Source organism: Lepidochelys kempii, chromosome 6 (assembly GCF_965140265.1).
Source record: "Lepidochelys kempii isolate rLepKem1 chromosome 6, rLepKem1.hap2, whole genome shotgun sequence".
Lineage (NCBI taxonomy): Eukaryota > Metazoa > Chordata > Testudines > Cheloniidae > Lepidochelys > Lepidochelys kempii.
This window is the reverse complement of record NC_133261.1, coordinates 131,001,440-131,015,319: the sequence shown is the minus strand read 5'-3', so window position 1 is coordinate 131,015,319 and position 13,880 is coordinate 131,001,440. Positions and strand designations below refer to the sequence as shown.

Here is a 13,880-nt window from a genome sequence, read left to right as displayed (position 1 = left end):
CTGTTTGGTGGTTTTCCAAAAGCATGGAAAAAGCCCTGTCAACACAGCTTCAGTGGAGCCTTTCAGCCAGGGAGGAGACATAGGCACAAGAATTCTGGGCAAATGGCCCAGACCCCTCCACCCTCCCTGTCCATTCTGCTGGGTTAGGGTGGTCAAACATCTCCCACCCCACTCCTCATGTGACCAGTTTGCTGCCCTGTGTGCAGGAGAGTCTGGAAATGGAAGGCTAAGGCCACCAGCAGTACAAACCCAACTCCTCCAACCAGAGACAGGCCTCAGCAGTCACCCGAGAACCACAGACAACTCACTGCTCCTTCCAGCACCACCGCCCCCACACCTGAGCACCTGCGGCTTTAGAGAGCTGTGCAGAAGGGATGGCGAGAAGTGGGGGGAGTCTGGTCTGTTGGTGGTGGAAGGTGCAACTTGGGGAGGGTGTCCTCAAAAGCTGGCATCCCTACTGGAGCAGAGTTAAGGTTGTGGTGTGATGGTCATGCCGTTGGTGAGGGCTGTATCTGCAGGTGGTTCCTACTAGGTATGTTATATGTAAAGCAGCCTTAAGTGACACATAACACAGCTTAATATACAATAAAATTAATCTTACTGGGCCTGATTTAGTTGGGATTGGTCCTGCTCTGGGCAGGGGGTTGGAGTAGATGGCCTCTAGAGGTCCCTTCCAACTCTGTTATTCTATGATTCCATGATTCTCCTTTAGATTAAGGCCCTTTTACACCTTTCTGACTACATAAAGGGGCCTTAAAATGAGTGTAGCTAATTTAGATCTGCTGTATGGTCCATCCACACTGCAAGAGTGGTATAAGGCGACCTGTATACAAATGAGAATCAGGGTCACAGTGTCCACGCTGGCTATCCCTGAACAGGAAAGGTTAACGTTTAAGCCTTTCCCCCTCTGGCTAGTGCAAACATCAGCTGTTTATGTTCAGAGCAAAGCGGCACTGAAAAGAAATAGTTTACGGCAGTGCCGTGAGAAGGAAACATGGTGAAAGGCCATCACAATCACCACCTTTCAACACCCATTACAGCGTGGAACACTAAACCCTAAGTGACAGCTTAAAAAGAAAGAAGTGTCATCTTTGATTCATGCCGCAGTAGAATTAAGCTATATAATCACTGACAAATCAATCATTACCAGCCGTAAACAACTGGTTTGTTAGTCTGCCTTCCTGCAGCAAACCCATAGCCCATTAACATGTAATATGCCAGGCTGTTCACAGCATTAAGGATCAACTTGATGCTGCCAGGATAATTACCGACGATAAAGACCAGTTTCCAACATCATGGGGCTGATTTGGATCTCCCTTTACACCAGTGCAAATCACTGAATGCAAAGGAGGTACTCTGATCGAAATGTGGAGAACAGCAGAATCAGATCCAGCACTTTAACTTGCCTTGTGAAGAAAGTTTTTACCGGGGCATGTGGGGGTAGGCAGGCAATGTGTCAGCTCTTGACAGAAGGCTTTACCTGGAATGCGCGGAGGACCTTTATTACAGAGAGAAGCTGACCACCGGCCTTTCAGAGAGGGATCTTATCTTCAGATGAGCCTCGGGAGGCACCCAGACTTTTTCTAACCTTCAAAAGAGTTAAGCTCAGGGCAGCTTTGATTTGATTCAATTCCCTTACTCTTTATTTTAAATTAAAAAGCAGCCCCTAATGTCATTGGTTATTACAGCATATTTTGTTGGCTGCTCACTTGCAGCAGAGCGGTATCATCTGGGATATAGCGATGGTTTATTAAACTGAGGGACATCCTAGCAGAGGAAGAATTCTAAGAATGACTCACATGCCAATTACTTACCTCTAGGCTGCTGTTCCCTGAATATCCACAAGGTGGGCCTGCTCCCGACAAGCCAAAGATAATGCTCGCCTTTCACCTTATTAATTTTATGCAGTCTTAATGTCTTCATGGACTGAAGACTTGGTTGTATGTGGGGTGCTGTAATACATGGTATCTCAGCTTGCTCTTATTGTTATCTTTGTACTTTTCCTTTCCTGTCTCTTCTCCTTCCCCCCACCCCCGCCCCTCTTATGTACAGAGAGATACAATAAAAACTCATTTAAAAATAAAGCAACATATGTTAATTTAGGGCAGAATTCTATCTGATCCACACATGTTTATCTCTACACAGTAAATTAAGCATGGTCTATTGTGGCTAAAGGACTTAATTATGCTTTTTGGAGCTGCCGCTCTCTGGAGCTGTCGCTCTTTATTTGCCTGCTATAATTTCCAACAGCGAATAAAGGATAGATGGAAGAGAGATGTTGTCGGGAAACCAAGGTACCTATGCAAACTGGATGACTCATATTCCTGCTGGTTATAATCCTACCATACTTTGTGTTTTTTATACAGGATGATAAGTTTTATAAACTCAATAAGTTTATGGAGGAGAAGGTATGATGGGATAACATGATTTTGGCAATTAATTGATCTTTAACTATTCATGGTAAATAGGCCCAATGGCCTGTGGTGGAATGTTAGATGGGGTGGGATCTGAGTTACTACAGAGAATTCGTCTGGCTGTTGAAACTTGTCCACATGCTCAGGGTTCAGCTGATCGCCATATTTGGGGTCGGGAAGGAATTTTCCTCCAGGGCAGATTGGAAGAGGCCCTGGGGGGTTTTCGCCTTCCTCTGCAGCATTGGCACAGGTCACTTGCTGGAGGATTCTCTGCACCTTAAAGTCTTTAAACCATGTTTTGATGACTTCAGTAGCTCAGATATAGGTGAGAGGTTTATCGCAGGAGTGGGTGGGTGAGATTCGGTGGCCTGCGTTGTGCTGGAGGTCAGACTAGATGATCATAATGGTCCCTTCTGACCTTAATATCTATGAATCTATATTTGTTCAGTTTTATATTAGGATTTTCACTGATATTTTTAAATGTGTACCTTTGACTGGGAAATAGTATGTTAACACATAAATTAGAGTGTTGTTTTATTCCCCATTCATGTGCAAGATATTTGATGCACAATTCACAGTGGAATTTAAGAGAGTTGCTGTGGGCAGGCATCAATAGGGACAGAATCAAGTTAGTGTTTCAATTAGATGAAAAGCAAAGCTGATAAAAAAATCCCAAGAAATGTCTTTTGGAGCTAAACAAAAGTGTTTGCAGAAAATTGTTATTATGGTCAAATTGTCTGTTTGTTTTTTTTTAATGAAAACACAAGTTTTGGTTTTCAGGTTTTTTGGTTTTGCTCTTTCTTCTCCTTCCCAACAGCCCTTTTTCCAGTGGGAAAAAGGGAGAGAGAGAGCGGTGGAGAAAACAACAATTTGAAAAAAAATTCTGCTATGTTTCATTTGAAAATTCTGCAGGTTAATTAAATCAAATATTTTTCATTTGAAATGTATTGTTGAAAATGTACTACAGTTTTGACTAGCTCTGCTAAAAAGACTGTAATGAAATCGTGATGAAGGTCCTCGCAGCTGTTGAAAGAAAGTTAAACAAATAAGGAAGCATTCTCTGTACCATCTCTAGTCTCCCTTCCGCCTATTTCTTGTACTTATAGAAAAACAAGTGTCAAAGGCCTAAATAAACAGGCCTACAGTCCTAGGCATGCTGTCTCACGGGGATGTTGCCATGTCTATCCCAGAGACCAGATGTTCCTGCAGATCCAGACTCACCTGACATGGGGTCATTACAAAGTCTATCGGGGAGCACTTATCGCCAACACAGTACAGCTGGGAGATGACAGCCCTCCAATATGTCAGTTTACACAATTTTCTTCCAAATTGTGGAAGAAAAACACAGTCTTCACTCTTTGGTTGTTTGCAATGAGTCAAAGACAGTTTATTCTCAAGCAATTGCAAGGGGGAGAGTGCGCATGGAAAGGGATTCCCCCTTCCGAGGCAGGTCTCTGCCAGATAAACAATTAGGGCAAGCATCTGTACCTTTTACTGCATACAATAATGATCAACAGCCACGTCTTGTTTATACATATTCCTTCCTGAGATCTTACTTTTCTAAGCAGTTCCTGCTACAATTTGCGTTCCATTCTTACCTAACACAAGGTCAAAACAGCATCTCTTACAAGTTTCCCACTCTCTTCCCACTCGCCCAGGCCCTGCCTTAAAGTCTCGCGTTATTAGAGTTAGAGGTAGCCTGACCCTTGCTCTATTCCTAAGAAAACTAAGATGTCTGCCTTCAAATTCCCTTTATCCCTTTTTCCACTTCCACACTCCCCCATTTGTGCTTCCAGCCCAACTATCAGCCTTAAACCTCCATTTTCATCGAACCTTGTGTTTCTGAGTCTAGATCAAATGGTTCAGCCTCATGGGGTTTGATTGGATGCAACGACAATGCCTGGTTAGTATGAACATAGAAGGTGTTGTTATTATTATTATTACATTCTTTATAACGACAATAACATAATCCTAAACTGAACAACAACAATAAAAGCATTAACAGTCCCATTGTAATAATATGATGGGGTTGTTGTATAGCCTTAGTCACAAAACACAAAACATCATCATTAGTACATAAAGGAGACATCTTTCAGCTGTATGAAAGGTATACGTTTTAATTTGATACATATTTTGAAGCATATGAATTTGATCTTGTAATTCAGAGATTTTTCCGGATCTCTGGTAGGAGTGAAAGCAAATGTTGGAACCGGTCAGGTACTAAGGCAGTCCCATTAAAGGGAATCTCAAACCTAAGGGCTGATTGTTGAATTCCATCCGCAAGCCAGTAAATAATATGATTGCCTGCAGCAGTGGTGAGGTTAAAATGTATGTCTTGCAAAGTGGTGGCCTGAACATACACACAGCTGTCATTAGCTTGGAAAAGCAGGTGTCCTGTCAGGGTAGTTCCTTGTCCCATACCCTCCCAACAAATGTTGTCATGAACAGTGACAACTTTCCCTGGCTTCAGTTTTCGTACACACTGAAGCCGTGGGGGTTATAAAGGGCAGAGTGTCCATTGACTCCCTCTCCCTATCCAAATGTTGGGTGTTATTCCAGGCGCACTGACTATAAATCGGTTAGGCATACCAGGTAGTTTAATTTCCCAAATGTCTCGGTGAATTATCCAATCCCACATGCATCCTCCCCATGGACTCAGCAGGATTCGGTATGTGGGAGCCCACATGACTGCAATTGGTCCGTATGGTTTTTGTAAAGGGAAATCATACCTCACCAATCTACACAAATTCTTTGCGGATGTCAACAAGTATGTGGAGAAGAGGAATCCAGTGGATATAGTGTACTTAGATTTTCAGAAAGCCTTTGACAAGGTGCCTCCCTAAGCAAAGTAAGAAGTCATGGGGTACAGGAAAGGTCCTCTCATGGATTGGTAACTGGTTAAAAGATAGGAAACAACGAGTAGGAATAAACGGTCAGTTTTCAGAATGGAGAGAGGTAAATAGTAGGGTCCTTCAGGGGTCTGTACTGGGACCAGTTCTATTCAACATATTCATAAATGATCTGGAAAAAGGGGTAAAAAGTGTGATGGCAAAATTTGCAGATGATACAAAACTACTCAAGATAGTTAAGTCCCAGGCAGACTGTGAAGAGCTACAAAAGGATCTCTCAAAACTGGGTGATTGGGCAACAAAATGGCAGATGAAATTCCATGTTGATACATGCAAAGTAATGCACATTGGAAAACATAATCCCAACTATACATATAAAATGATGGGGTCTAAATTAGCTGTTACGACTCAAGAAAGAGTCATTGTGGGTAGTTCTCTGAAAACATCTACTCAATGTGCAGTAGCAGTCAAAAAAGCAAACAGAATGTTGGGAATCATTAGGAAAGGGATAGATATAAGACAGCAAATATCATATTGCCTCTATATAAATCCATAGTACGCCCACATAGAATCATAGAATATCAGGGTTGGAAGGGACCCCAAAAGGTCATCTAGTCCAACCCCCTGCTCAAAGCAGGACCAATTCCCAGTTAAATCATCCCAGCCAGGGCTTTGTCAAGCCTGAAAATTTTACACTGTGGCCCGTACGGGGATCGAACCCGCGACCTTGGCGTTATTAGCACCACGCTCTAACCAACTGAGCTAACCGGTCACATCTTGAATACTGCATGCAGATGTGGTCACCCCAACACAAAAAATATATATAGGACTTGGAAAAGGTTCATGAAAAGAGCAACAAAAATGATTAGGGGTATGGAACGGCTGAGGACAGATTAATAAGATTGGAACTTTTCAGCTTGGAAAAGAGGCGACTAAGGGGGGATATGGGAGAGGGGTATAAAATCACGACTGATGGGGAGAAAGTAAATAAGGAAGTGTTACTTACTCCTTCTCATAACACAAGAACTAGGGGCCACCAAATGAAATTAATAGGCAGCAGGTTTAAAACAAACAAAAGGAAGTATTTTTTCACACAACACACATTCAACCTGTGGAACTCCTTGCCAGAGGATGCTGTGAAGGCCAAGACTATAACACGGTTCAAAAAAGAACTAGATAAATTCAAAGAGGGTGGATTCATCAATAGCTATGAGCCGGGATGGGCAGGAATGGTGTCCCGAGCCTGTGTTTGCCAGAAGCTGGGAATGGGCCACAGGGGATGGATCACTAGATGATTACCTGTTCTTTTCATTCCCTCTGGGGCACCAGGCATTGGCCACTGTCGGAAGACAGGATACTGGGCTAGATGGACCTTTGGTCTGACCCAGAATAGCTGTTCTTATGTTCTTATGTAAGAGACCTTGTGTGACGGGTTGGATCAAAGAAACCCCCTTGGGGCTGACAACTGATGTGCCAAAACTACTTCTGCCCCTGCTTTCCCTGCCAGCCTGGGACTCCGACACCCTGTCTCGTTAAGCCAGACATGCTAGTCTGCTCCAACACAGATCCAGGGTCCGAACCACGTGCCCCAAAGCTGCAGACTTAACTGAAAGCAGCTTAAGAAATGTTTCTGTCTTTGACACTCAGATGCCCAACTCCCGATGGGGTCCAAACCCCAAATAAATCTGTTTTACCCTGTATAAAGCTTATAAAGGATAAACTCATAAATTGTTCGCCCTCTATAACACTGATAGAGAGATATGCACAGCTGTCCCCCCGCCCCAGGTATTAATACATACTCTGGATTAATTAATAAGTAAAAAGTGATTTTATTAAATGCAGAAAATAGGATTTAAGTGGTTCCAAGTAGCAACAGACAGAACAAAGTGAATTACCAAGCAAAATAAAATAAAACACGCAAGTCTAAGATTAGTACAGTAATAAAACTGAATACAGATAAAAATCTCACCCTCAGAGATGTTTCAATAAGTTTCTTTCACAGACTGGATGCCTTCCTAGTCTGGGCACAATCCTTTCCCCTGGTACAGCCCTTGTTCCAGCTCAGGTGGTAGCTAAGCGATTTTTCATGATGGCTGCCCCCTTTGTTCTGTTCCACCCACTTATATATCTTTTGCATAAGGTAGGAATCCTTTGTCCCTCTGGGTTCCCACCCCTCCTTCTCATTGGAAAAGCACCAATGGTAAAGATGGATTCCAGTTCAGGTGACATGATCACACGTCACTGTAAGACTTCATTATCCAGTTGCCAGCCCACAGGTATACAGGAAGACTTACAGGTAAAACAAGAGCCATCTACAGGTAATTGCCCTGGTTAATGGGAGCCTTTAGATTCCAGACCACCATTAATTGCCCACACTTTGCATAACTACAATAGGCCCTCAGAGTTAGATTTCATATTTCTAGTTTCAGATACAAGAGTGATACATTTATACAAATAGGATGACCGCACTCAGTAGATTATAAGCTTTGTAATGATACCTTACAAGAGACCTTTTGCTTGAAGCATATTCCAATGACATGATATTCATACTCAGCATATTTTTTGTAAAATCATATAGAGTGCAATGTCACACCTTGGAGACACCCTTAGTGGATATTCTAGTCAAGGAGCCCTCAGTGAGCCTCCTGACTCGCCCAGAGGCATATTCGCTCAAGACACTCAGCTGATCTCAGTGGCTGGGGGATCACATGGGAATGAGGGAATCTTGTAAGTAGTTGCAGTTGCCAGTTACAGATGTGAAGATCAAATTAGCATTGTAAATTGCACCCAGAAACAAGTTGGTGACCACCACAGATCATTCTCCCTTTGAGAGAAACCTCATAGCTAATAGGCTGGCCCATTCTGCACAAGGACTGCAATCCAGCTATTGTAGGAATACTCAGTGGAGTTACTCACATAATTAAAATTAAGCACGTGCTTAAATGCTTTGCTGGATTGGGGCTCAGCTGAACTTTGCATGTGGTCTTAAGGTATAATCCTGTGCAAAGCATTGTACATCGATTTAATGCCAAGATGACAAAGGAGTGGGTCACTATAGGCACCTCTGCATCTGAATGAAAACAGCTGCATTGCTCTGTTTCTTAACCTAGTTGTGAGCTGGGCAACATAGGAAACATAATGTGAGGGAAGGGAAGGTGGAATGAAAGGAGGGGAAGACTTGGAGGACAGCAGAGCAGAGGTAAGACCCTTTTAGCTGCCAGCTCTTTTAAGGCCAGTGCTAGGGAACCAGCCATTTAGTGTAGTAGCACAGGGTCTGTCTACACTGCAGTCAAAGACCCACAGCCAGCCCAGATCAGGCTTATAAGGCTCAGGCTGTGGGGCTATAAAATTGTAGTGTAGACATTTGGGCATGGTGGGAGCCTGGGATCTTAGACCCCTGTCATGGTGGGGGTGGTCCCAGAGCCCAGACTCCAATCTGATCCTGATGATCTACAGTGCAATTGTATAGCCCCGCGGCTTGAGCCCCGCAAAACTTAGTCAGCTGATATGGACCAGCCACGAGTCTTTTTTTGCCGTGTAAACATAATCCCAGTGTGCCATGAGGATTAGCGAATGGTGAGCCACCATCAGCATGCATCATTGCCTGGCTCGTGTTGCAAAGATGCCACTAGGCAGAGTTCCTAGGTGCAATGCAGTGCCACTAAACGATGCCATTTCTCTGGGCCAGTGACAGAATAGACACACAAGGCCTTTTACAGTTGGGAAGTGGTGGAACCATTTGGGATGAACAGTACAAATATTCTCTGTAACATTAACCCAATGTATAGGTTTTGAAGATAGACCAGGATGATATGTGCAAAACTGGAAATCCTCCAGTTAACTTAAAGAATCAAAACCAAGTCCCAGGGGATTGAATTTCAATGTGTATGCATATCATCTGTTATTATTGTCTTTCTGTCTGTGTTGTAATCTCTTCACAGAAGGGTCCACTTCATACTGTGTGTGTGTGCAACACGTCTAACACTATGGAACCTTGAGTAGGGCTTTAGATGCTAGTGGGATACAGATAATACTTCATAATAATAAGTATAATGCTCTTTAAAACTCAAACTGTACCTTTCCCTTTCAGAAATCAAACCTATCATGTCTTTACCCCCAGTCTCTACACATGTACTTTAAAAAGTATTTTTTATATTTGGGTTGGATCACTTGATTTATTCTAACTGAATGATTTCTGTATGAATCAGGCTGTCAGAAGAATGAAACCTGGATATCGGATTATTTTTGTATTTTGAAAGAAAATGCTCACAGGTTTCCGCGGTTTCATGCAAATGCATCGTATTAATGAAAAAAATCTAGTGCATTGCAGAATTTATCCCTTATGTTTTACACATGAGTTTCAGTTCATCCAAGGAACATCAAAGGGTTATCACTGATCATTAACATATTCTTCCTCCTCCGAATGCTTTGTTTTCATGTCATTGGCTTTATTGCCTTCTCTGATGTTTTCTTAGCAAACACGATTCTCATGGGAGCTTCCTGCAGTCCAAAGCCTGCTTTCAAGGGAGTCTTCAGCTCTCGCAGGCCTTTTCCAGCAAAGCTTCTGAAATGTAAGACTCATTATTTCCCAGGTCTCCTTTTGCAGATGAGAATTTCCATTACCTTTGTTTTGTTGTTCTTTTCCTAGAAGCCTGGCTGGTTAACAGAGCACTGATGCTAAGGACCAGGTCATGCCATCCTTGTAACCCCAGAACTTGACATTACTACAATCAGCCATTTTACGGTTCCAGTCACTGCTAGCTGAAAACCAAATACCACATAGCCAGGAATAACCTTAGGCTCTGAGAGGAAAGGCAAAACCGCTGCATGTTTGCAGTTTTGCTAATCAGAATGGGAGGATGGGACAGAGAGTTAATGTACCATGAGAATGGAAGGAATGTTGACAGCCGACCATGATTAAATGCCCCTGACATACGTTTTATTGCTGTTATGACTAGAAATAATAGAAATGCTTTTATGATAAGAGATAATGAGTAATCTGCTGAAATTAGGAGACTTGGTGACCTGCTAGGAGTCACTCTGAGTTATGTGCTTTGTTTAAGTTACCTATACAAGATTAGGCAAAAAAAGATACCCTTTGGAGCAGCCCAGGGAACTTTTCTTTGGGCAAGGAGCTGACACCTAAACTCCCCAGCAGCTGGATGGAAGTAGAGCCCCCGAAATCCTGGTTCTCGATTACTTGATTACATCTCAGACTTTGGGTAATTATAGATGTTTGGAATGCGCCGAATCTACTGCTACAGCATATATGTGTCTGCGTGCTTGAGACCTACTAAAAGAGTATTTTTAGGTAAAAGCACTTGTGTCTGTACTAGTCATTTATCAGATGGAGGAGCTGTGTCCCCATTGATTTATTCCTGTCACCACTTGGAGACAAAAAGTTAAGTTACCACTGGTTTGGGTTCAGAAAATCCTGATGCACCTAATGCCAAGTTAATTCAATGGGAGCTCTGCTCAGGATTAGGCTATAGGTAGAACTGGGAGAAAAACTTTCAACTAAACACTTTTTTTAGAAAAAAGTAATTTTGTCAAAATGGAAATGTTTAGCGGAAACATATTGGTTTCGATGAAAAATTCATTGGGAAGGTTTCTCAGGCTCCAAATCAGGCAGAGTAAAGACTTGAACCTGGAGTTCTCTCGTCCCAAATGAGATGCCCTGATCCCACAACTCAGTAAGGTAGATAGGGATATTGCAGAATGTACACCTCCTGATCAGCTGTTTCATGGTGTGCAGGAGGCTCGGGGGGAGCGAGAGCACGGCAGGCTCAGGGGAGGGGGCAGGAAGGGGTGCAGTGGGGGCAGGGCCTGTGGAAGAGCCAGGGTTGAGCAGCGAGCGCCCCCCGGCACATTGGAAAGTTGGCACCTGTCGCTCCAGCCCCGGAGTCGGTGCCTAGACAAGGAGCCGCCCAGTAACTTCTGAAGAGCCGCATGCGGCTCTGGAGCCACAGGTTGGCCACCCCTGCCCCTCATCACTGGTGGCCTTCATTCTGGCACCTCCCAAGGGCTATATCTCGCTCTCCTATTGCCCATAGGCTGGGATGTCACTTTTATAATATGTTACGCTGACGCCATTATGTTCCATGCATATTCAGTAGGGGATTTTTCTCCTTTTCCTTATTTGTATTTCCTCACCTTAATAATGTTGGAGTGTCTTTTTTCTATAGGTTAGTATAACAGTGACCTCAACTTATTATCATCTACATCAATTCATTACCATGGCCCTTTCGGGGTTAGGTATCACGTTTGTTATTTTTGTCCTAACCGGTTCTTTCAGTTCTTTCCAAGTTGTGGTTTACCTGTTAAGTTTTAAAAGGGTATGAACTTAGGAACGCCCCTATGCCAACCTGCTTTAACACATCCTCCATGTTAAAGGTGGAAGCCATCTATGGACCTTATGCTTTAGCTCCTCACCACCTATTTAGGTGAAAGGTCCCAAACATATGTATGCTAACTTTGCTTTAGCTCGACATACAGGATGTGGCCAAAATATACTCTAATATAAACCTGTTATAATAAAACAAATAATCAAACCCGTAAGAAAATAAGAAACTTATAAGAAAATATACATAGACAGGCAACCCCACTGTCAGGGGCGGCGAGTTACATGGGCCGTGGTGCCTGGGCTCCAGCAATATTCAATGTTTGGAGCAGGGTCTCTCCCCCGGCCCTGCCTGGAGCATCCCCTGACCCCCGCCTGCCGCCCCCCACGCGCCTCCCCCAGGCCCCGGAGCACCCCGCCCGGAGCATCCCTGCCTGATTAAAAGTGGGCAGCTCCGCGCTGCTCTCCTTTGCCTGTACTGCCACCGAAGGCTAGGCTACACGGCGAGAGCGGGCTGAGGCAGCTGGCTGCTGCTGCACCAGAGGAGGGGAGGAAGTGCACGAAGGACTGGCACCCACCGGGAGGAGACGCGGGAACAGACCTCTGGACCTCACTCACCTGAGCAGCTGCTGGGGCCTCCTTGAGTGTCTGACCCTGTGATCCTGCCCCCACAGCTTGCGGCCCCGGGCACGGGGCATTCCCCCGCCATGAGGCTACAGTGTGGGGCAGCAGGCTGCAGCAGGGGAGGAAGCCACATGTGATGGCAGCCCCCTCCGCCTCCAGCACCCACCCACCACAGTGGAGGTGAGGGGGCTTCCTAGACCGGAGCAGCTGGGCCTTGGGTGAGTGTAGTGACACCATGCAGCTCCCTGCCCCACAGTCACTGCTTCTGCCCCACGCTGGGCAAGGGGCAGCCCCATCCCTCACCCCCAGTGAGGCTACAGTGAGGGGCAGCAGCAGTGGGGGAAAGGATTGGGGGGAGTCCTCCTCTCTGGCCCTCACCCTGGGGCAGCCTGTCGGCATCCCAACCTCCTCATCCCAGGCCTTGTCGCACCCCAGACCCTGTGCCCCCAGCCAGAGTCCTCACCCGCTGCACCTCAGCCCTCAGCCCCAGCCCTGAGCCTCCTCCTGCATCCCTGCCCCAGACCAGACCCCTCACCCAAACTCCCTCCCAGAGCACATCCCCACACCCACTCCTCCTGCCCCAGCCCAGACCCCACACCCCAACTCCCTCCCAGAGCCTATGCCCTACACCCAAACGCCTTCCCAGAGCCCACCCCACTGCTCCAGTCCAGAGCCCGCACCCAAACGCCCTCCCAGAGCCCAACACCTCCCCCCTCCCACACTCAAACTTCCTCCCAGACCCTTAAGGAGGTGGGGTGGAGGGGGCACGACTTGGACCCATTCTGGGCAGCACCAAAAATTATACAAACCTGCTGCCCCTGCCCACTGTACTACAGGAGCAGTGAATATACTAAAGGCAAACTAGACCACTGGGCTACCTGTGAGCGAGGTGGGAATTGAACCCAAATCTACCGGAGGCCCAGTCACTCCTGCCTTCAGTGCAGGAGCACACACTAACAGTCTGGGGGATATGTCGGGGTGAATTGTGGTTTTGTTTTGCAAATGCCCAAGACATTTCAAAAAGAAAAGGAGGACTTGTGGCACCTTAGAGACTAACCGATTTATTAGAGCATAAGCTTTCGTGAGCTACAGCTCACTTCCTCAGATGCATATCGTGGAAACTGCAGCAGGCTTTATATATACACAGAGAATATGAAACAATACCTATTCCCACCCCACTGTCCTGCTGGTAATAGCTTATCTAAAGTGATTTCCAGCACAAATCCAGGTTTTCTCACCCTCCACCCCCCCACACAAATTCACTCTCCTGCTGGTGATAGCCCATCCAAAGTGACAACTCTTTACACAATGTGCATGACAATCAAGCTGGGCTATTTCCTGCATAAATCCAGGTTCTCACATCCCCCCCACCCCCATACACACACAAACTCACTCTCCTGCTGGTAATAGCTCATCCAAACTGACCACTCTTCAAGTTAAAATCCAAGTTAAACCAGAACATCTGGGGGGGGGGGGGTAGGAAAAAACAAGAGGAAACAGGCTACCTTGCATAATGACTTAGCCACTCCAAGTCTCTATTTAAGCCTAAATTAATAGTATCCAATTTGCAAATGAATTCCAATTCAGCAGTTTCTCGCTGGAGTCTGGATTTGAAGTTTTTTTGTTTTAAGATAGCGACCTTCATGTCTGTGA

General features: G+C 45.1%; 1 non-coding gene across 1 annotated transcript; it reads right to left on the bottom strand.

Moving 5' to 3' along the window:
* Positions 1–5,961: 5,961 nt before the first annotated feature.
* TRNAI-AAU (transfer RNA isoleucine (anticodon AAU)) lies at positions 5,962–6,035 on the bottom strand. Its single transcript has one exon. It is a non-coding gene; the product is annotated as a tRNA-Ile (tRNA).
* Between the last annotated feature and the right edge of the window lie 7,845 nt (positions 6,036–13,880).